Source organism: Odocoileus virginianus, chromosome 16, assembly GCF_023699985.2.
Source record: "Odocoileus virginianus isolate 20LAN1187 ecotype Illinois chromosome 16, Ovbor_1.2, whole genome shotgun sequence".
In the NCBI taxonomy this organism is placed as follows: domain Eukaryota; kingdom Metazoa; phylum Chordata; class Mammalia; order Artiodactyla; family Cervidae; genus Odocoileus; species Odocoileus virginianus.
The window spans coordinates 13,960,979-13,982,927 of NC_069689.1; the positions used below are offsets into that span (position 1 = coordinate 13,960,979).

General features: G+C 40.7%; 1 pseudogene; it reads right to left on the minus strand.

Annotated features, from left to right (window-relative positions):
- Positions 1–249: 249 nt before the first annotated feature.
- On the minus strand, positions 250–911 carry LOC110140584 (large ribosomal subunit protein uL1 pseudogene; annotated as a pseudogene).
- Between the last annotated feature and the right edge of the window lie 21,038 nt (positions 912–21,949).

Sequence of the window (21,949 nt, forward strand, 5' to 3'; positions counted from 1 at the left end):
TTTGGAGGCAAGAAGCCATGATCATTCTGGGTTCTTCTTTTGGGCCATCTGTCCCAGACCTGTCCTAAGGATGCAGAGAAAGAGATGCACAGCTCTTACCTGAGCCACACTTATCCAAGTTTTTTCCCAGGGATGTTTTATTCCTGTAGTGTTTTGGAGGCTGGACCCAAATCAAGTCAAAAGAAACAGGTATTTTGATTTCTTTTTTTTTTTTTTTTGATGGGTTAGTATGGTTTATTAAGTTATGCCTTAGTACAGACTCTGGGGCTTGCCCATGGTGCTCTTAATGTACAAGGCCCTGACATCCTGCCAATTTTTCTTGAGCAATGACACCAGGAAGTTGACAGCTAAGTGGATGCTGTACACAAGCTCATCATCTGTCATCTTCAGGTGGCCAACAGCCACTGCCAGACACAGCACCTTCTTCATCTGGAACTTGATCGTGGACTTCACTTCATCAACTTTGGCCACCATGTACTCATTGTGGGTCGGCAAGGAAGGGAACTTGCCAGCCTTGTTCAAGCCTGGGCCCGGATTCGGGGGATCTGCTTGATCAGAAACTGAAGCCAAAAAGGCATCATGTTTCTTGGCCAGCTTCTTGACAAGTTTCTTATTCTTGTTGAGTTTCTTCAGCGCCTCAATGTCCATCTGGGGGATATCCACAGCCTTGGCCTTATCACAGTGCTGCTGGTCCCCCAAGACACACACGGAGAACTTGGGGCAGGGAGTGGACTTAAGCCTGACGGTGCCCGAGAAGCGTTTGTCCTTCTGAGGGTCATAGTTCTGCAGGCTGATCGGAAGCTCCACTGTCTCCAAAAACTTCCTGCGCTTGCGCTGGTTTCCGTGCAGGACTTCCCACACCGCCTCGTAGAGGGTGTCACGGGAGACTTTGCTGCTCATGGTTCTCTACACCGTGATAACCAGAAAAGTTTAATTTCTTAATCCTTGGTTACTTAGAGAGGAATTCTCAGATCATAGGTCTGTGGCTTCTGGTCATGTCAGTCAGTCCCCTCATGTCCCCTGTGATAGGCCAATGGAACTCCCTGCTTCAAAGTCTTCAGGGGGCTCCCAACCCTGAGGATAACAACCCCAGCCCCCACCCCAGCCTCGCCCTCCTCTGCCCTCTGCAAGCTGTCCGCCTTCCCTCCCACTGTCTGCTCAGCCTCACTGCTGGTCCTTTCTTAAAGCATCACAAGTCCCCAGAGCCTTTGCTCACACTGAACTCTGCCAGGAATGTCTCTCCCATCCATTTTTCTTCTCTGGCCTCTTCTTGGTCTTCAGATCTTAGCTCAATTGCTACAGACCCAAGAAAGCTGTGTTCCCCAGGGTCAGTTCCCTTATTACAGGGACTGCGTTTCTCTCCACCTTCTTACATTGGCAGGAATCGAGGGCTCTTCCTGAGGTGGACTACTGTCTGTCTCTCGCTCCCTGTGAGCCCCAGAGGATGGGGGTCACGTCTGCTGTGTGAGCCTTGGGGTCTCAGATCCAGCTGTGAGCCCAGCAGGTCACACACACCGGAAGGTTAGCGACAGACAGCAAGCAGGCCAGGGCTGGTCATCACAGCGGGGAGAGGCTGGCCAGCTCCCTGCAACTTGCAACACAAACTGTCACTGAAGCTTGGCATTATCTTCATGGAAAGGCATCGACCTCTCTATTTACTGACCAGGAAATGGAAACGCATAGAACCTGGTCATTTTGCCAAGGCCACAGACGAGAAAGCAAATATACGAGTGAGTGGCCAGGAAAAAGGAAGATCAAGGGATCACTGAGTACCATCTTTAACTCATGGCACAGCCCTGAATAAGGAGAGCAGCCTGATTCCACTCTGCGTGCCCCGGATGGTGGGCATTAGGATGGTGGCAGACACATGGGGCCTTGCAAATAGGAAGCCCCTGCTTTTGGTTTAATAATCTGTCACCATTTTGAAATTCTTAATTATTTTATATTAGAGTGTAATTGCTTTACAATGTTGTATTCATTTCTGCTGTACAACGAAGTGAATCAGCTATATGTAAACACATATTCCCTCCCGCTTGGACCACGCCCCCCCCACAACCCCACCCATCCAGGTCATCCAGAGCACCAAGCTGAATTGTGCTTTACAGCAGCTTCCCACTAGGTATCTGTTTTACATACTGTAGTTTATATATGTCAATGCTACACTCCCAATTCATTCCACTCTCCCCTTCTTGTGTGTTTATTTTTCACTAGGATCCACCAGTTATGTAGTCAATCCTAATGAGAAGAGATGGCCACTTTGACTACGGTTGGAGATTCAAGTGGCTTCCCTGGTGGCTAAGATGGTAAAGAATATGCCTTCATTGCGGGAGACCCAGGGAGATTTGAGAAGAGAGAGAACGAAGACAAATGTTATCTTGACTTGGTGGTGGATAGACTCTGAGGTGGAGGATGGGTGGATGTGTTTTTACCTTCAGTGTTTCCAGCAGGAAACCAGTTCAGAGAGATAAGATGAGACCCCAAGCCTCCCTCAATAAGTGTCGAAAATGACACACACTAATTTTTTTTTGATCAATCTGCCTTAATATAAGGTCTCCAAACCAGGACACTACCAACAGTTAAGCCCAACTTGGACCATAAAGAGAGAGCTTGACCATAAAGAATGCTGAGCACCAATGAATGGATGTTTTCAAACTGTGGTATTAGAGAAGACACCTGAGAGTCTCTTGGCCAGCAAGGAGATCAAACCAGTCAATCCTAAAGGGTATCAACCCTGACTATTCATTGGTAGGACTGATGCTGAAGCTGAAGTTCCAATGCTTTGGCCACCTAATTCGAAGAGCTGACCCATTTGAAAAGACCCTGATGCTGGGGAAGATTGAAGGCAGAGGAGAAGCAGGCAACAGAGGATGAGATGGTTGGATGGAGTCACTGACTCACTGGACACGAATTTGAGTGAACTCCGGGAGATAGTAAAGGACAGGGGAGCCTAGCCTGTTGCAGTCCTTAGGGCCTCAAAGAGTTGGACACAACTTAACAACTGAACAACAGGAACAAGCCCAACTTGGCTGAAAACAGCATAAAGCAGGGCTGTCCTGGGCATACCAGAGTGTGTGCAGTTGACTCAGACTCATAAAATGTTATACACGTGTACATTATTATGGCTATTGCAAGGAAAATACAATTAGAATGATAATAATTTACACATAATAATTTTGTGACTAATAATATTCTGCCTTTATATTGCTTGCTTATTGTGACTTTACAATTTTATTCATTTTTATCATCACTAGTTCACCAAAAATGATTTCTGAAAACAGCTCACAGGCATCAGAGGCATGGAAAATGTCACAGTCATGCTAATGTTGTTTTTTTCCTCTCTCTTGTTAAGCTACCAGCCCAGGATATTTGCAGGGGGGTTCTTTACAATGACATAGATTACAGAGCCACAATCACAACCTCCTCTTCTTTTGCAGTCCTTAACACCTCTGATGATGGGCAGGTTAGGTTTTGAAGCATCTGCATCCATCACCACACAAGTTAAGCCACATATTTGTGTATTTGTTTTTCAAATCTTAAACTGCCTAAGAATTTAGAAAACTATTCCATTTGACCACATTTGGTAACATAAAGGAGTTGAAGTTTTATCCCTTGAAGAATCTGCTCTCAAAAGTCGAGTCTTCTTATCCAGGTGAGCTCATAGTACCATAGTTACAAGACGTCCAGTAAAGAATGACGGGACTTCCCCTGCTGCCCAGTGGTTAAGAATCCTCCTACCTATGCAGGGGACATGAGTTAGATCCCTGGTCAGGGAAGATTCCATACGCTATGGGGCAACTAGGTCCATGTGCCACAACTACTGAGCCTGCAGACTCTAGAGCTGGTGTTCTGCAACAAAGAAGCGACTGCAGTGAGAAGCTTGCACACTGCAACTAAAGAGTAGCCCTCACGTCTTGTAGCCAGAGAAAATCCACTCACAGCAAGGAAGACCCAGCACAACCAAAACTAAATAAATATTAAAGATAAAAGAATAGTGAAGAGCCATCACTTGAGGCAGAGGAAATGGAAATTAGAATCAGAAAAAGGATTTTTCATAGGCGTTTTATGGAGAGAAACTGTGACCCTGCGGTCTGCCCATGGAATTCTCCAGGCAAGAATAGTTCAGTGGGTTGCCATTTCCTTCTCCAGGGGATCTTGCCGACCCAGGGATTGAACCCAGGTCTCCTGCACTGCAGGCAGATTCTTTACCATCTAAGCTACTAGGGAAGTCCCTAAATAAAAAAAGTAAATAAATATTAAAAATTAAAGAATAGTCAAGAGCCATCACTTGAGACAGAGAAAATGGAAATTAGAATTGAAAAAAGGATTTTTTCATAGGCTTTTTATGGAGGAGAAACCTATGGTTTAGTCACAAAGTCATGTCCGACTCTCGCCACCTCATGGATTATAGCCTGCAAGCCTCCTCTGTCCATGAGATTCTCCAGGCAAGGATACTGGAGTAGGTTGCCATTTCCTTCTCTAGGGGATCTTCCCAACCCAGGAATCCAGCCAGGGTCTCCTGCACTGCAGACAGATTCTTTATGGACTGATCTACGAGGTGATGCCTGAATAAGATCAAAGAAGTTTTTCTGAACCTTTTTTTTTTTAAATTATAAACTATATTTAGCATATAGCAAGGGATGGCAAATAATATAAAGAACAACGCAGTCCCCAATCATCCGTACATTCATCTATTGATACATAGTAGTCTCTATGTCTAACGAGTCTTTATGTCTTATTTTGTAAATAAATTCATGATTATCAATAAAGGCCTCTTGTTCACTCCTTCCCCAAACATATCCTGCCTTCTCTCCATAAAATGAACCAATTACCAAGTTAAATGAATTACCTACCCTTCTCATATGAATTGTACATTTTTCCCTTTTATTTATAATCACACTATATACTATTTGCTTCATATTCAACTTTATATTGTTTGCATCATATAATGCATAACATCCAGTAAATCTTTTTTTTTTCCCTTAAACAGCAATTTTGAGATTTTTATCCTGTTGTTACACCTATCTCTACTTCATTTATTGTAACTGCTGTATGGTATTTGAGCGTATGAATATAACAGAATTTTAATAGACTCCCCTGTTGATAGAGCTTCAGATTGTTTCTATGTTCTTTTGTTAAAAATCAAGCCAGTGAAAATTCCTTTACTTGGTTCCCTCATATGGTGAGAGCTGCTATAGAGTATAGAGTTGGAAATGGAATTGCTGGGTTATAGAACTTTAATTTGTTGTTGAGTCTATTAAATTGTGTCCAACTCTTCTCTGACCCCGTGGACTATAGCCCGCCAGGTTCCTTTGTCCATGAGATTTCCCAGGCAACAGTACTGGAGTGGGTTGGTATTTCCTTCTCCAGGGGATCTTTCTGACCCTAGGTGGAACCTATGTCTCCTCCATAAGCGGATGGGTTCTTTACTGCTGAGCCACTAGAAAAACCTTATAGAACAAAAATATCTTCAACCTAACTAAATATTGATATTTATTTTCCAAAGTATGTGTACCAGTTTATACTCCCACAGCTGTGTATAAGAGATCCCACTTACAGATTCTTGTCAATTCTTACTGTGATCAATTTGTTTTAAAAAATGGACATTTTCACAGTATTTTGTCTCCCTGATTTATAGTGATATTACACATTTTTTGATGTCTTCAACACTCCAGATTTCCTCTTTACTGAACTGCTTATTCGTACCCTTGCCAAATTTTTCTCTACAATCGCTTACATTTTTCTTATTGTTTTATAGGTTTTCTTTGTGTGTTCTGAATACTGATGCCTTGGTTACATTTATTGCTCCACATTTTCAGTTTTTTATTCTATGATTAGTAAATTTAGTGAAATTTATTTATGTCTTTCCATTTTTATTTGAGATGTATATGTCCTGCATTAAAAAGAGAGAGAGAGATCTCTTACCTAACTTAAGACCATAAAAACATTGTTTTTCTCTGTCTTCTGAGGTTGTGCTTTTACGCTTAGGTCTTTAACCCACTTAGAAGGCACTTTTGTGAACACTGTTAAGTAGAACTCTAATTTTCTTTTATTCTCAAAGCAAAACCAATTATCTTGCACCATTCATCAAACAGAATATTATTTCCAATCTGTAGCAAGGACTAATATACTATTCATCAAACCTGATTTCTCTTCCTCCTTCCAGCAAACTGGACTTCATTCCCCTCCCCGCCCCACCCCCACCCCAGGCACTCATGAGTTTTGACTGTTGAGTAGGACTGAATCCAATCCAACAGACTATGGATGATCATGATGTTCACACTTCCAAGTCTGGCCCGCAAAAATGCTCCCACAAGTGGCACCCCATGTTTGTTTCTTCACTAGCTTAAGTTGGTTGATTGAGGTGGACAGGGACGCCATATAGGGAAGATGCTGAAGTCACAACAACCTGACAATAGGTGCTTCTCATGAAGTCGTAATGAATAATTTCTATTGTGTCAAAATGCTGTGATATTTACCTGATAAGGCAGGTGGCATTTTCTGAGAAAATATACTTACTAATCTTTTTCACCACCTCTGTCATAAATAGTTTTCATATGTATTGACACATGGGTTAGTTTCTGAATTTTCTGTTCTATTCCACTGATCTTTATTTCCTCCCTATTATACCCATGAACACACTCTTATTGTTAATGTTACTTTATAGTAAATATTTATGTCGGAGAGGTTAAGTCCCACCACATTGATCTTGCCCTTTGCTCTATGACATAAATTTTAGTGAGTTATCAAGATCCATAAAATTCTCACTGAGATTTTGATCAAAATAGCATTGGATTTACAGACTGGATTGAGTAGAATTAATGTCTTATTATTGCATCATCACAACATGAACTCTGGGCACAACTAATGCACACATATATACTCATAGTTAAGGCTGTCAAACTAAAAGTTCCTATTGAATTGCAAAGTTTTAGTTGGATTTGTTTTATGATGCTTTGCATTTTTGTTGTTATTGTATTAATAAACAGTATTAGAAACTTTTGCAATCATGTCTCTTTATAGAAATATAATGGATTAAATAAAGTGTACATGTATCCAGCTAACTTGCTAAAATCTTCCCAATAATTTTGCTAATAATGCTTGTTTCGTCTCTCCTTTGATAGTCCTTGTCCTTTTATTGATTTGTCTTGCTTTCTGTTGTAGTTAGCCCAGCACAGTGCTAGCCTGAGCAGTGACGTGAGAGCCACTAGTCTTACTTAATACTAATGAAATACCAATGTGTTACTAGTGAGTATGCTCTTAGACTCGAAAAATTAACAGAGTTAGTCTATAGCTTGTTAAGAGACTTTTTAAGATGATAAATAATTTTTGAATTCCATCAACAGTTCTGCATCTACGGTCAAGATGATTTTATTCCTTTTTTCTGTTAATATGGTTGTTGGTGTTGCTCAGTGGCAATCTCATCCAGCTCTTTGCGACCCCATGGACTACAAGAGGCCTGGCTTCCCTGTCCTTCTCTATCTCCCAGAGTTAGACAAACTCATGCCCATTCAGTCAGTGATGCTGTCAAACCATCTCATCCTCTGTCACTCCCCTCTCCTCTTGCCTTCAATCCTTCCCAGCATGAGTCTTTTCCAATGAGTTGGCCCTTAGCATCAGGTGACCAAAGTATTGGAGTTTCAGCTTCAGCATCAGTCCTTCCAGTGAATATTCAGGATTGATTCCCTTTAGGATTGACTGGTTGGATCTCCTTGCTGTCCAAGGAAGGGACTCTCAGGAGTCTTCTCCAACACCACAGTTCAAAATCATCAATTCTTCAGCACTCAGCCTTCTTTATGGTCCAATTTTCACATCCATACATGACTACTGGAAAAACCATAGCTTTGACTACATGGACCTTTGGCTACAAGATGATGTCCTTGCTTTTTAATATGCTGTCTAGGTTTGTCATAGCTTTTCTTCCAAGGAGGAAGCATCTGCTAATTTCATGGCTGCAGTCTCTGTCCACAGTGATGTTGGAGCCCAAGAAAATAAATTCTGCCACTTTTCCCCCTTCTATTTGCCATGAAGGGATGGGATTAAATGCCATAATCTTAGGTTTTTGAATGTTGAGTTTTAAGCCAGCTTTTTCACTCTCCTCCTTAATATGGTAAGCCATATTAATTTGTCTTTAAAAATTATCCTTCCATTTCTGGGTTGATCTAAACCTGATTATTTTGCACATTGTTTAATTCATTTTGTAGTATTTTATTTCAGATTATTTTACTTACAGTCATAAATTATATTTATTAACAAGTAGCATTGCCATAATTTATTTTTCTCATAGTATATGTCTCTAGTTTTGGTAAGAAGGTTAATCTAGAATCACAAAATAAAGTGTATTCTCTCACTTTTTTTCTTCTGTTGATCAGATAAGAGAAAGAAAATATTAAGTCATCGCTGACATAAACTTCCATGTAAAATACAGTTCATTGTTTTAAGTAGTCATTATTGATAATTCAATTACTTTATTTCTATTTGGGTTGTCTAGGAGAAGGAAATGGTAACCCACTCTAGTGTTCTGGCCTGGAGAATCCCAGGGACAGGGGAGCCTGGTCGGCTTCCGTCTATGGGGTCACACAGAGTCGGACACGACTGACGCAACTTAGCAGCAGCAGCAGCATTTTTCATAAAGCATGTTTTGCGAAAGTAATATTTCCAACTATTTTCATATTTATGTTTTTCACATTTATTGCATTAAATTGCTTATAATTTCCTCTTATAATTTCTATCTCTTCTCTATCTGCAATTGTATTCTTTCATATTACAATATTTTTTAGCTTTCTCTGTTTGCTTGATATGTGTCATCAGATACAAATATATTATTTGCAAAGAGTTTGGTTCATTTTTCTCTATTGTTTGTTTAGTTTTATTAATTTATTTATCCTCCTACTTTTTATTATCATTTTTATTTGTTTAAGGTTTGTTTTTATGTTCTTTTAAAAATGTCTTTATTTGTACTCAAAGGTCACTGATTTTGTTTTGAGGGAGTTTTGTTTGTTTGTTTATTTCTAATAAAACTGATTAAAGTTATAGATCTCCCTTTAAATCTTGCTTTAGCTGCATCTCACAACTTTTGATTATAGTGTGTTCATTATAAATGTGTTAGTCGCTCAGTCCTGTCCAACTCTCAGCGACCCCATGGACTGTAGCCCGCCAGGCTCCTCTGTCCATGGGATTCCCCAGGCAAGAATACTGGAGTGGGTTGTCATTTCCTTCTCCAGAAGATCTTCTCAATGCAGGGATCGAACTCCAGTCTCCTGCATCACAGGCATATTCTTTACCATCTGAGCCACCAGGGAAGCCCCATAGTGTGTTCATAGTGTGTTCCTATAATTCCATAGGATGGAATTATGAAAATAATTATTTTCAGTTGTTACTATGATCTATTCTTTGATGTTTAAGTTATTTTTAGTTGTGCTTTACATTTTCAAACATACATGTACTATTCAGGTTCTCATCAGAAAAGCAGAATGACATTATACATTTCAAGAAGGGATTTAAGTAATCACACAAGTGCTGAAAAATCGAAGTGAACAAAGCAAAAGCTTAGATAGATCTGAAATAAAAACTAAAAGAACAGTTGCCACCTTAGGACTGAGAATAAAAAAAAAAAGAAAGGAAGGAAGAGCTGGTACTCAGATTTCTGTTAAGTAGCTGATGTTCTATTGTTCTGGTGTCCTAGAGTAGGCTCTGGGGATCAATTCTGGGAGTGCTAAGAATATCCTGAGGCTGGAAAAAAATTATTGCTCTTGGGGTGAGGTTGATAGGAATAGGAAGACAGAGGAAAAGTTTTCTCTTTCTCCCCACCCCCCACCTTCCAACCTTCTTCTATTGGCCAACTTTGTGTGTGCTAAGTCCCTTCAGTCATGTCTGACTCTTTGCAACCCCATGGACTGTATCCCACCAGGCCCCTCTGTCCATGGGATTCTCCAGGCAAGAATACTGGAGTGGGCTGTCATGCCTTCCTCCAGGGGACCTTCCCCACCCACCAGCTTCTATTATGTCTCCTGCATTGGCAGGTGGGTTCTTTACCACTAGTGCCACCTAGGAAGATTGGCCAAAGCTTATGGGAAGGCAAATGATCAGAGAGTTTGGAAAAAGAGTTGTAAAATCCCAGCCCCAGCATTTCAGATCAGAGTTTAGTAGTGGTTTTTGAGCCTAAAGTCAATAAATAATTTACCTTGGTGCACTTAAAAGGCAGAATTTGCATAGGGGAAGTTCAAACCTAGGCTGATCGTTACTATACTTTGAAATAGATAAGATCCAGCATCTGCTACATTCTGATCTAGAGCTGCCCTGTGCAGCAGAAATAGAAAGCAAACCATATTAGCAATTCAAAATTTCCTAGTAACCACATTAAAATAAGTAAAAAAAAAGCTATAAAATTATTTTAGTGATATATTTTATGCAATACATCGAAAATATAAACTTTTCAATTTGTAATGTGTGAGTTATTAATATGATATTTTATGGGTTTTAGCTCTAAATTTTTGAAATTCCACATGTATTTATACTTTCAGGTGCTAAATTTTCATTTAAAATACATTATCTGTATTTAGACTTCTTAAATTTACAGTTGGAAGAATTGATTTCCATATCCAAGTTGTTTCAAGCATGAAGTTTTCCATGAACTAAATAAAGCATCAGCTTTTAACTAAAAATTAAAATTAATTGCAATCAAATAAGATATAAAATTCATGGTCTCAGTCCAGGTAGCTGCATCTCAAACTGTCAATAGCCACATGTGGATAGTGGCTACCTTATTGATGAGTACAGGTCTAGAAGACACTAGTAAGGGCAGGCTGATATTTCAAAGACTCTTCAGCTGGGAAAAGATATCTTCGTCCTTGGATTTAGGGACTGAATATAAACACAATTTCCTGAATAACAAAACACAAAGATATACTTCAGTTCAGTCGCTCAGTCATGTCCAACTCTTTGCGACCCCATGGACAAAAGCACGCCAGGCCTCCCTGTTCATCAACTCCCGGAGTTTACTCAAACTCATGTCCATGGAGTCGGTGATGCCATCCAAACATCCAATCCTCTGTCGCCCCCTTCTCCTCCCACCCTCAATCTTTCCCAGTATCAGGGTCTTTTCCAATGAGTCAGCTCTTTGCATCAGGTGACCAAAGTATTGGAGTTTCAGCTTCAACATCAGTCCTTCCAATGAATATTCAGGACTGATTTCTTTTATGATTGACTGGTTGGATCTGCTTGCTATCCAAAGAACTCTCAAGAGTCTTCTCCAACACCACAGTTCAAAAGCATCAATTCTTTGGCACTCAGCTTTCTTTATAGTCCAACTCTCACATCCATACGTGACTACTGGAAAAACCATAGCTTTGACTAGATGGACGTTTGGTTGGCAAAGTAATGTCTCTGCTTTTTAATAAGTTGTCTAGATTGGTCATAACTTTTCTTCCAAGGAGCAAGCATCTTTTAATTTCATGGCTGCAGTCACCATCTGCAGTGATCTTGGAGGCCCCCTAAAATAAAGTATGTCACTGTTTCCACTGTTTCCCCATCTGTTTGCCATGAAGTGATGGGACCAGATGCCATGATCTTAGTTTTCTGAATGTTGAGTTTTGAGCCAACTTTTTCACTCTCCTCTTTCACTTTCATCAAGAGGCTCTTTAGTTCTTCACTTTCTGCCATAAGGGTGGTGTCATTTGCATATCTGAGGTTATTGATATTTCTCCCAGCAATCTTGATTCCAACCAGTGTTTCATCCAGTCCAGCATTTTTCATGATGTATACTGAATATAAGTTAAATAAGCAGGGTGACAATATACAGCTTAAAGATATGCTTAAAGAACTTTTAATGTGTGCTTACACTTTCGGTCTATGACTACAGATCTGTGGGATAACATCAGTCATTCATCCATCCCCCCATTTTTCTTCTTGTAGATGTTCTCTGAGCACCCACCTACTATATATACTAGACATAGTAATAGGCTCAAAGGGCAAAGATGAATTCAAAAAAAAAATCTCTATGGTCCAGCATGCATTAGCTATTTAAACAAGCTAGGTTTTGCAATTTGAGAAGATACTGTAACAGAAGTGTAAAAAAGAGTATATACAAATGGCTTTTTACTAAACAGTGGTTCAACTTACAAGTGAAAATGATATACATTTAGTAGAAACTGCACTTTGAATTTGGAAATTTGATCCTTTCCTGGGCTAAGGTTGTGTGGAAGGGTGACTATGTCCTGATTCTGGGCAGTGACTGCATGTCACAGCTCCCAGTCGGCCACATGATCACAAATGTAAATAACCCATATACTCACAATCATTCTGTATCCATGCAATCATTGTTTTTCATTTTCTGCACAGTAGTCAATAAATTATATTAGATACTCAACACTTAATTATGAAGTGGAGTTTTGTTAGCTGATTCTGCCTGATGGAAGCCTAATGTAAATATTCCAGGCATGATAGAGGAGGCTAGCCTGAGCTATGATGTTTGGTAGCTTAGATGAATTAAATGCATTTCGACTCTGATCTTTTCAACTTACAATGAGTATCAGGAAGTAACCCTATTGTGTGCTGAGGAAGAACTGTGTAAAGAATACTTATAGGAAGTGACAATTTTGGGTGGTTAGAAAAAGGGGTATTTCTTGGAGAGGGAGCAACAAGTATAAACTCAGGCTAAAACACCAGAATATGCTTAGATAATTGGGAGTGGTATGAGTGAAGATGTGGGTGTGTAGAGGAAAGAGACTGGGTGTGTAGAGAAGGAAGGGCCATAATCTTGAGCTCGGCAGAAGCCCTAATGGCCTAGGCAAGGTGTTTGAGCTCTTTCTCATGGGTGGCAGGGAGCTGCTGCAGTCTGGTAAGTGAGAGAGAGCAAGATCAGACTGTGTTTGGTAAAAACCATTCTCCAGGGTAGTGATGGAAAGCAGAAATAACAAACAGCTGAGTACTCACTTAGCTGTTCCATTCTCTTGGCATGAGATGTGCTCTCTTGTATGCTTTTCTCTGATCTTTTCTTTCAGTATTTCAATTAATGATTGATTCCCGATATCTTGGATCCATCTCTCTTTTTAATGGAAGTATAGTTGATTTACAATGTCGTGTTATGTTCAGGTGTATGGCAAAGTGGTTCAGTTATATATTTGCATTTATCTATTCTTTTTTAAAATTCTTTTTACATGTAGGTTATTACAAAATATGGACTGGAGTTTCCTGTGCTATACAGTAAGTCCTCTCTGTTATCTATTAGATAGACAGACAGACAGATAGATAGATAGACCAGGGTGTATATAGATCAGTTTGTATCTGTTAATCACAAGCTCCTAATTGATCCCTCCTTCCCTTTTCCACTTTGATAATTATAAGTTCATTTTCTATATATGGGATGCAGCTATCTTAAAACAAGTGATCCCTTTGTATAGTCTTTGAAAAAAAAAAAAACAGCTTACTTAAATTTACTTCTGAGAACCTCTGGCTTCAGTGATGAGGGAATGGACTGTAAATTATTCACAGGGTGGAAGCCATGGATTAAATCTAGAAAAAACATGGTACTGTTTTTGGTATACTACCATAGACATTTCATTTTCTTCAAGTTCTATCATTTTCCATAATGGTCCAATTGGACCCCAAATGCAGGAAGTGTTTCTGAGCATCTGCAATGTGCCTCTCAGGGCCTTCCTAGGTAGTGCAGTCATAAAGAATCCCCCTGCCAGTGCCGGAGACACAGGAGATGCGGGCTCGAATCCTGGATTTGGAAGATTCCCCTGGAGAAGGGAATGGCTACCAACTCCAGTACTCTTGCCTGGGAAATTTCATCGACAGAGAAGCCTGGTGGGCTTGAGTCCATGGGGGTCACAAAGAGCTGGACTTGACTGAGCGACTGGGCACGCACACAGGATGTGCCTCTCAGAAGCTCCTGAGAGCTTTGCAACCCAGCTGCCTGCAGTGATAATCTGATCACTAGCACGCTTCTCACTGGAGTTCTTCCTTTTCTTGCCTCCTGTTCCCACACCCACAGAGTATTTCCTGGGTCATTTCCTAAATAAATACTTGTACCTAATCCATGTTTCAAAGACAGCTTTGATAAGAACCAAACTTTGACAGCGAACACACCCAGACTCAGTATGGCTGGCAGAGACCCACGCCTAGGAGGCTTGTTGTGGTGGGTGTCGCATCACTGTCCCTCGTGTTCTGCACTCTGCTTCATGTGGCTTCTGAGCCAACACATGAGAACCTTCCAAGAGTTTACCCGGAAAACTTCTTAATGAATAGATACGGAGAGATGTGGGGTGGAGTTTTACATGCCATTTATTTTGTTTCAGGAGATGAAACGTACATTTAGCTACACACTCTGCATATCCCAAAGCCCACAGAAGGATGTCATGGTCTTAACACAGCATTTCATTTTGAATTTACTCCATACTGAGTGAAGACAGAGAAATATCTCTGATGCGAAGAGTCTGCCATGGTTTAAAGGCCAAGAATACCTCAACTCTGGGCTTCCCTGGTGGCACAGTAGTAAAGCATCTGCCTGACAATGCAAGAGATGAAGCTTTGATCCTTGGGTCTGGAAGATCCCCTGGAGTAAGAAATGGCAACCCAGTATTCTTGACTAGGAAATCCCATGCACAGAGGGGCCTGGCAAGATACAGTCTACAGGGCTGCAAAGAACTGAACGCAACTGAGCACTCACACACACACATATCAACTCTACTCACATCACAAAAGCAAGAGGAACTCATCTTACTTTATTCCAAAGTAAATCAAAAAAGAAGAAAGAAAGAAGGAAGAAGATAAGGGGGAAAAGTTGAATTTAAACTTGGAGGGTTATGCATTTTTACTATGAGTGGATTTTTAGACTAAATGCTATCTTCTATAAACTGTTTAACAAATTTAGTTTCTATCTTCATTTCTATTAAAATGTCAAATCACAGGGGTACCCAGACCTGTATGTCTTCAACAAGAGTTATGGGAACTCCAGAAAGCTGAGGATCCAGGGAAGAGGCCCTTTTTCTTCCTTTACCTGAGCCATCTTCCTTCTTCCCAAACCATCCTGTCTAGGGATGAGAACTCGGTGGGTTCAGATCACGTTGAACACTGTGTAATCCCGTGTCTTCTGCCGTGTGGACATAATTGGGAAACTAAGACATAAAGACGAGAATGCACACAAGCATTCCATGACTTCTGCTGCATCTCCCAGGCCCCTTGTAATCAGACATATGGACTGTGAGCACAAGTGACCTGAGCCTTATCCAGGCCCAGGCAGTGAGGAAATGGCACACGTTCTTCAGCTGCTTCCCCTTTTATTGCAGCTAGGGAAGCTGTGCCTTTGGAAGGTATGATTCCAAATGGGGGAATGCTTTTTGCACCTGCTTCCCAAATGATGGGATGAGTCATATCCCCTGTAGATGTATTGTATGACAGACAACAAACCTATTAAGCCACTGAGATTTGGGGCTTATTTGTTACTGAAGCATAGTCAGTCAGTCAGATCAGTCGCTCACTCGTGTCCAACTCTTTGCTACCCATGAATCACAGCATGCCAGGCCTCCCTGTCCATCACCAGTTCCTGGAGTCTACCCAACCCCATGCCCATCAAGTCAGTGATGCCATCCAGCCATCTCATCCTCTGTCATCCCCTTCTCCTCCTGCCCCTAATCCCTTCCAGCATCAGGGTCTTTTCCAATGAGTCAACTCCTCACATGAGGTGGCCAAAGTACTGGACTTTCAGCTTCAGCTCAGCTTATTATTTTTACTAATATATAGACAGTAATTTGTTTGCCTAAATCTACTCAGGATACGGAAGAACCTAGGATCAAACTATTGACTGCCTCCAAAATCCTCTCTAATTCCGCTCAAAAAACTACAAGAATTACCTCTGTGTAGCACAATGTATGGCTTCCCAGGTGATGCTAGTGGTAAAGAGCTTGCATGCCAATGCAGGAGATGTTGAGACACAGGTTCGATCCCTGGGTTGGGAAGATCCTCTAGAGAAGAAAATGGTGACTCACTGCAGTATTCTTGCCTGAGGAATCCCATAGACAGAGAAGCCCAGCAGGCTTCAGTCCGTAGGGTTGCAAGGAATTGGACATAATTGAAGCAACTGAGCACACACTCACACACATATAGCACAATTTATAATGCAATTCTGTATCCATTTTCTCTAGCTGACTTTCACAGTTGAGCTAACCTAAATCTGTCTGGGGGTATCCCATACCATCATGGGTTGTTTAGTTGATAAATCATGTTCAACTCTTCTGTGATCCCTTGAACTGTAGCCCACAAGGCTCCACTATCCATGCAATTTCCTGAGAAAGAGTACTGGAATACAAGAATGCCATTTCCTTCTCTAGGAGAGCTTCCTGGCCCGGGGATCAAACCAGCATCTCTTGCATCTCCTGCATTGGCAGGTGGATTTTTTACCACGCGCCACAAGGGAAGCCCCATGTTATCACAATCCACCTAAATGTTCAGCCTCTCCATCATTAATTTCAACATGGAAGCTCATAGGTTTTAAGAATCAGTGAACAAATCATACATCTCAGAAGGATGTTAGTTCCACTGGTCTCAATCAGGAATAGAAACGTCAAGCCTAAAGTCCAATCTTCTTTCCCCATAATCCCATACCAAGGCCTTGAAAAATGAAGTTTTTCCTCTCAGTATAAAGTAAGGATGGTCTCATTCTACTGGAAAACTAAGCCATGTATTCCCACTTTCTTAGACCAATACTGCAAATTACAATTATCTCCATATTGAAAAAAGTAAAACTAGGACAGGGCAGTGCTTCAAAATGAAGCTATGACCATGCACACATCTAGTATATAGACTAGAGTAAAATAAAATAAATTCAAAGGAAATTCTGGGAATACTTGAAGAGACCCACACCTTTGATCTTCCTTGACTATATTATATTTCATATCTAGATCCTGCCTCTGGTTCAAGATGCATTCTTGTGAACATTTACCTTGGATTTTTTTTTGTCTCTAATGAACAAAATATGTAAATACACCTTCTTGAAAAATAGCTTAAAAGAGGGCATCCTGCTATATTACACACTGGGTTTCCAAAATTTTCTAATCCAGTTGTTTGTGACTCTTATAAGCAAGTGAAATAATACTGCTGGTATGAGATTAAATTCTGTCCACATTGGGTAAAACTGGAGTTCTAGAAGGAACATGAGTTCATCAAACCTCAGTGTTCCAACCTCAACTTGCCAAGTCCATAGTTTGGCTTTAAGCCAAACTTAGGCAGACACTTGACAATATATAATACTTACAGGTAGGTACCTGAGTCTGCATCTCTTTGATTTGCATATCAAGATTCTAGTATATGGCGAACTGGATGAAGAACCATTTAATCAGCTAAAAAGTTTTAAAAATGTTTTATCAGTTGTCCTCTGAGCCTCAACAGGATAAATTCGCCTTCAAATTTATCTTCATTGCTTTCAATGTCTAATTTGAGTGTTCAACCTCTGGAATCAATTTCAGATGTCTCTAGGGAGCTGGGACAAATAGCTCGCCAGCACTGTATTAAGTCTGAGCTGGGGTGGAGAAAGATTTTGCCTTTCATATATCTATCAGTAACATGAGAATGACAGAAAAAAGAGAAAGGGATATAAACCTGACATGTTGGGAGGAACATTAGCATCTTTTAACTATTAATATTATTTAGCAATCATCATTCACAGAATAGGACAGCCTGACTTTGACCTCACTTTTGACAAAATGCATTGATTAACATGAGGATGACAGTGAAATTAGCCAGAAGCATGTTAGAACCCCTGAAACTGAGAGATTGGGTCCCTGCACCTCTTTAGCTGAACTTTATATTAATTGACTGAAGGCTAGACATACATAGGCTTCAGGAACCAGAAATCGCAGGTGAGCAGAACTGAGGATTCCTCCTCTGCCAACACTTCAGTGGGCTAATAAAAAACAAGTCCTATTGCTCCTGGGGACAGCGGCAAAGAGATGACTTCCCCGGTGCTGGGATCTTTTAACTGTCTTGGAAGAAGGACGTTTACCCATCATTGTCAGCAGGGATAATTTGCACCAACAGAATACAGAGTTTGCTGTTAAAGAACACAAACTTCAGCAACATGAAAAATACAGTGTTCCATCCCAGGAACACATAGCCAGGGAGAAAGTTTCTTATTATTTTGCAAACAGTTGGTGCTTTATTGATGAGAGTTTTTGGTCCAGGAAAGAAGGAAAAACAACAACAACGACGACAAACTACTGTTGTAACAAAATTGTTTCAGTGCAAAGTGGTGGGGGAAGTCTGAGTTCAGAGCTTAAGAAGTTTAGATTTGAAAACTCTCCCTTCTATTTCAGAGCTTGTAGCCATCCTAGGGGCTTCCCAGGTAGCTCAGCTGGTAATGAATCTGCCTGCAATGCAGGAGACACCAGTTCAATTTCTGGATCGGGAAGATCCCCTGGAGAAGGGATGGGCTACCCACTCCATTATTCTTGAGCTTCTCTGGTGTTTCAGAGTAAAGAATCCACCTGCAATGCAGGAGAACTGGGTTCAATCCCTGGGTTGGGACAATCCCCTGGAGGAGGGCATGGCAACCCGCTCCAGTATTCTTGCCTGGAGGATCCCTATGGATAGAGGAGTCTGGTGGGCTACAGTCTATGAGGTCGCAAAGAGTCAGACATGACTGAGCTACCAAGCATAGCACAGCACAGCCATCCTGGGTGGTTTCTCCCAGGTGGTTTAAGTATTGGATACAATATGGTGCTTAAATAGCATAATCAACTCAATGGAATGAATTTGAGCAGATTCCAGCGGGTAGTGAAAGACAAGGAAGCCTGCCATGCTGTAATCCGTGGAGTCACAAAAAGTCAGGCATGACTTAGTGACTGAACACAAAATGCAGCTTGATATCCCTATCACCTTCCAAGTCTTAGTACGGTACAGTTTTGCTAGCAGCCACACGGAGCTGGAAGATGTGAAAAGGAATTGTTCAGAGCTTTCAGAAGGAGCATTTTAGCCCTGTGGTACTGATTTCAGACCTCTGACTTCCAAAACTGTGAGAATAACTTTCTGTTGCTTTTAGTCAGCAAATCTGTGGTCATGTATTACAGCAACCACGGAAGACTAGTATCAGTATGTGTTAGTCCCTCAGTCTTGCCCGACTCTTCGTGACCCCATGGACTGTAGCCCGCCAGGCTCCTCTGTCCAAGGGATTCTCCAGGCAAGAATACTGGAGTGGGTTGCCATTTCTTTCTCCAGGGGATCTTCTTGACCCAAGAATCAAACCCGAGTCTCCTGCATTGCAGGCAGATTTTTTGCCATCTGGGCCACCAGGGAAGCCCCAATATATAGGAGTATATTTTAATACTACAAATGAGGCTTTTGAATGATGTCACTAATGACTTTTCAGATAAGAGTCTATTCCAACTAATCAGAGTTTCTAGGAAAATCGTGTTAGCTGAAGATCTGGGTCCACTTCTCACTCCCCTTCACCCAGTCTCTACCACCATGAAAATCTGTTCATGGCTCTCATTTCATACCTTTGAATCTGAAAATTGGGTACAATAATTCCCATCCTACTTCCCTCAAAATGATGTTACAAAAAAGTGCTGAAGTCAGCTGGGAAGTTTTCCTTGAGGAAGTGACACTTGATGTCAGCTATAAAATTCAGACTATCAGTAAAGGACAAGTACCCATGAAGATGAAATGTATTCTCTTGATTTCTCTATTTTTGTAGGATACTTAGCCTCACTTTTGTGGTATATACATCTCATGGTTGATATCTGATTATTTATATATAATCTGTCCCATTTCAGGAAGCAAGTTGCTCCAAAACAACTCTTTATCTATTTTATTCACCAATGAAATTCCAGCATCTAGATTATGATAAGTGCTCAATAAACATTGGCTGAATAGTTGAATGGACTGAACCATCTTCAGTTTCCATCAAAACTGCAAGTATTCATAATTCTTCTTTTCCTCTGATTTTACTTTCTTTCTTAAAAACCATTAGCCCCTACATTTGTTCCTTATGTCTGTGTCTCTATTTCTGATTTGCAAATAGTTTCATCTGTACCATTTTTCTAGATCCAACATGTATGTGTTAATGTATTTGTTTTTCTGTTTCATTTACCTCACTCCCTACAACAGTCTCTAGGTCCATCCATGTCTCTGCAATTGGTACAATTTCATTCCTTTTCATGTCTGAGTAATATTCCATTGTAGATATGTGCCACATCTGATCTAAATGGGAAGAAAATCCTACAAAGAGGGGATGTATGTATACACATAGCAAAGTATGTATATACTTTGTTGTACAGCAGAAAATAACATAAAATTTTAAAGCAAGCATACTCCAATAAAATCTTTTTTTTTTAAAAAAAGCAACTTTAATTCAATGGTGAGCTCCATGCTGGACCCTAGGGTTACAAGACTGTGTGTCTGCTCTTGAAATATCACAGTTGAGTGGGAACGAAAGCAAAAGAGATACAAACAACAGCAATAAAAATATTATGAGATTGGAGAGTGGGCAATGAATATTGACAAAAGATTTCCCAGGGGAAGTGTGGACAGAGGAGTTTTGAAGGCTGAAAGGGAGTGTGGTAAAGAAGAGGAGGAGGGTAGACCAGGCAGAGGAATGTGCGAAAGAGGAGATGCTCACATGCAGTTCAAGCCGGGGAGAATGTAATGGCTCACATCACACATGGTGGCCTGGAAGCGGCTCTATAGGAACTACTAAGAGCTGCCAGCTGGGACCACATGATGGAAAGAAGACTTGTCAGGGCTGGGAGGGTAGAAGTTAGAAACATGGACTCTGGGATGATAAAGTACTTACACCCCAGGTTGTCCACTTCCAGTTACAAAAACAATACCTCCAGTAGGCACACAAAAGCCCTGGTTATACTTCTTGTCCCACCAAAACTATCAAAACATCCCTGACCCTATCTAAACAATCCCAGTTAGGATGACAGATTATGTGGTCACCCATTCCCAGGTGTATACCTAAACTAGTTAGCTTCTATGACCCTTTAGTTTCTTTACTGTGAAATCATCAAAATAAATAATACTGCTCTATGGAATAACTGTGAGGTTTAAATGAGACACTTTGTTTTAGAAAACACTGAACTCTTTGTAGCATATAGTACATGAACAGTAAATGGTAGTGTTATTGTATACTATTTGGAAGAACCTTTATTATTATTATTTTTTATCTCCAGACAATGTCGAATCATTTCAGACTTTAAACGGAAGAGGCACATGACCAGGTCACCCCTATGTGACTTGTGGGTGATTCATCTGTCCAAACCTCATCAGAGGCTTATCTAGTTAATTTCCTCATTGCTTCATCCATCCATTCATCCATCCACTGGTGGAATCAGAAAGTAATATGTTCTCACAGTTTTCTATTAACCTGTTGACCTTGAAACAGCCATTGACCTACTCTGAGCAACCCTTTCCTCATCAATAAAACTACTAAACTTTCTATCACACAATGTTGTTGAAACGATTAAATGAATTAATAATAATAGTAGTAAAACTTAAAACTGTTTGATACACATTTCCTATTATTATTATTAATTTTTTTAGAGTAAGGATTCACATTTGCTACTTGCTGGATGCCAAAACGTGGATTAGTTGCAGACGCTATGAGCTCCAACTGACTCATCTGCAAAGATGGAGGTGACAGCCAAAATCATGGCAGGTTTGATCATTCCATAAAAAAAGCATGGAGACTTTAGGAACAGAATAACTATTCCTTTTCATTGCATACATGCTAAATTGCTTCAGTTGTGTCCAATTCTATGCAACCCTATGGAGCCCACCAGGCTCCTCTGTCTATGGGGATTCTCCAGGCAAGCATCCTGGAGTGGGTCACCATGCCATCCTCCAGGGGATCTTTCTGACCCAGGGATCGAATCCACATCTCTTACATCTCCTGCATTGGCAGGTGGGTTCATTTCCACTAGTGGCCCCTGGGAAGACTCTCCTTTTAATTAGT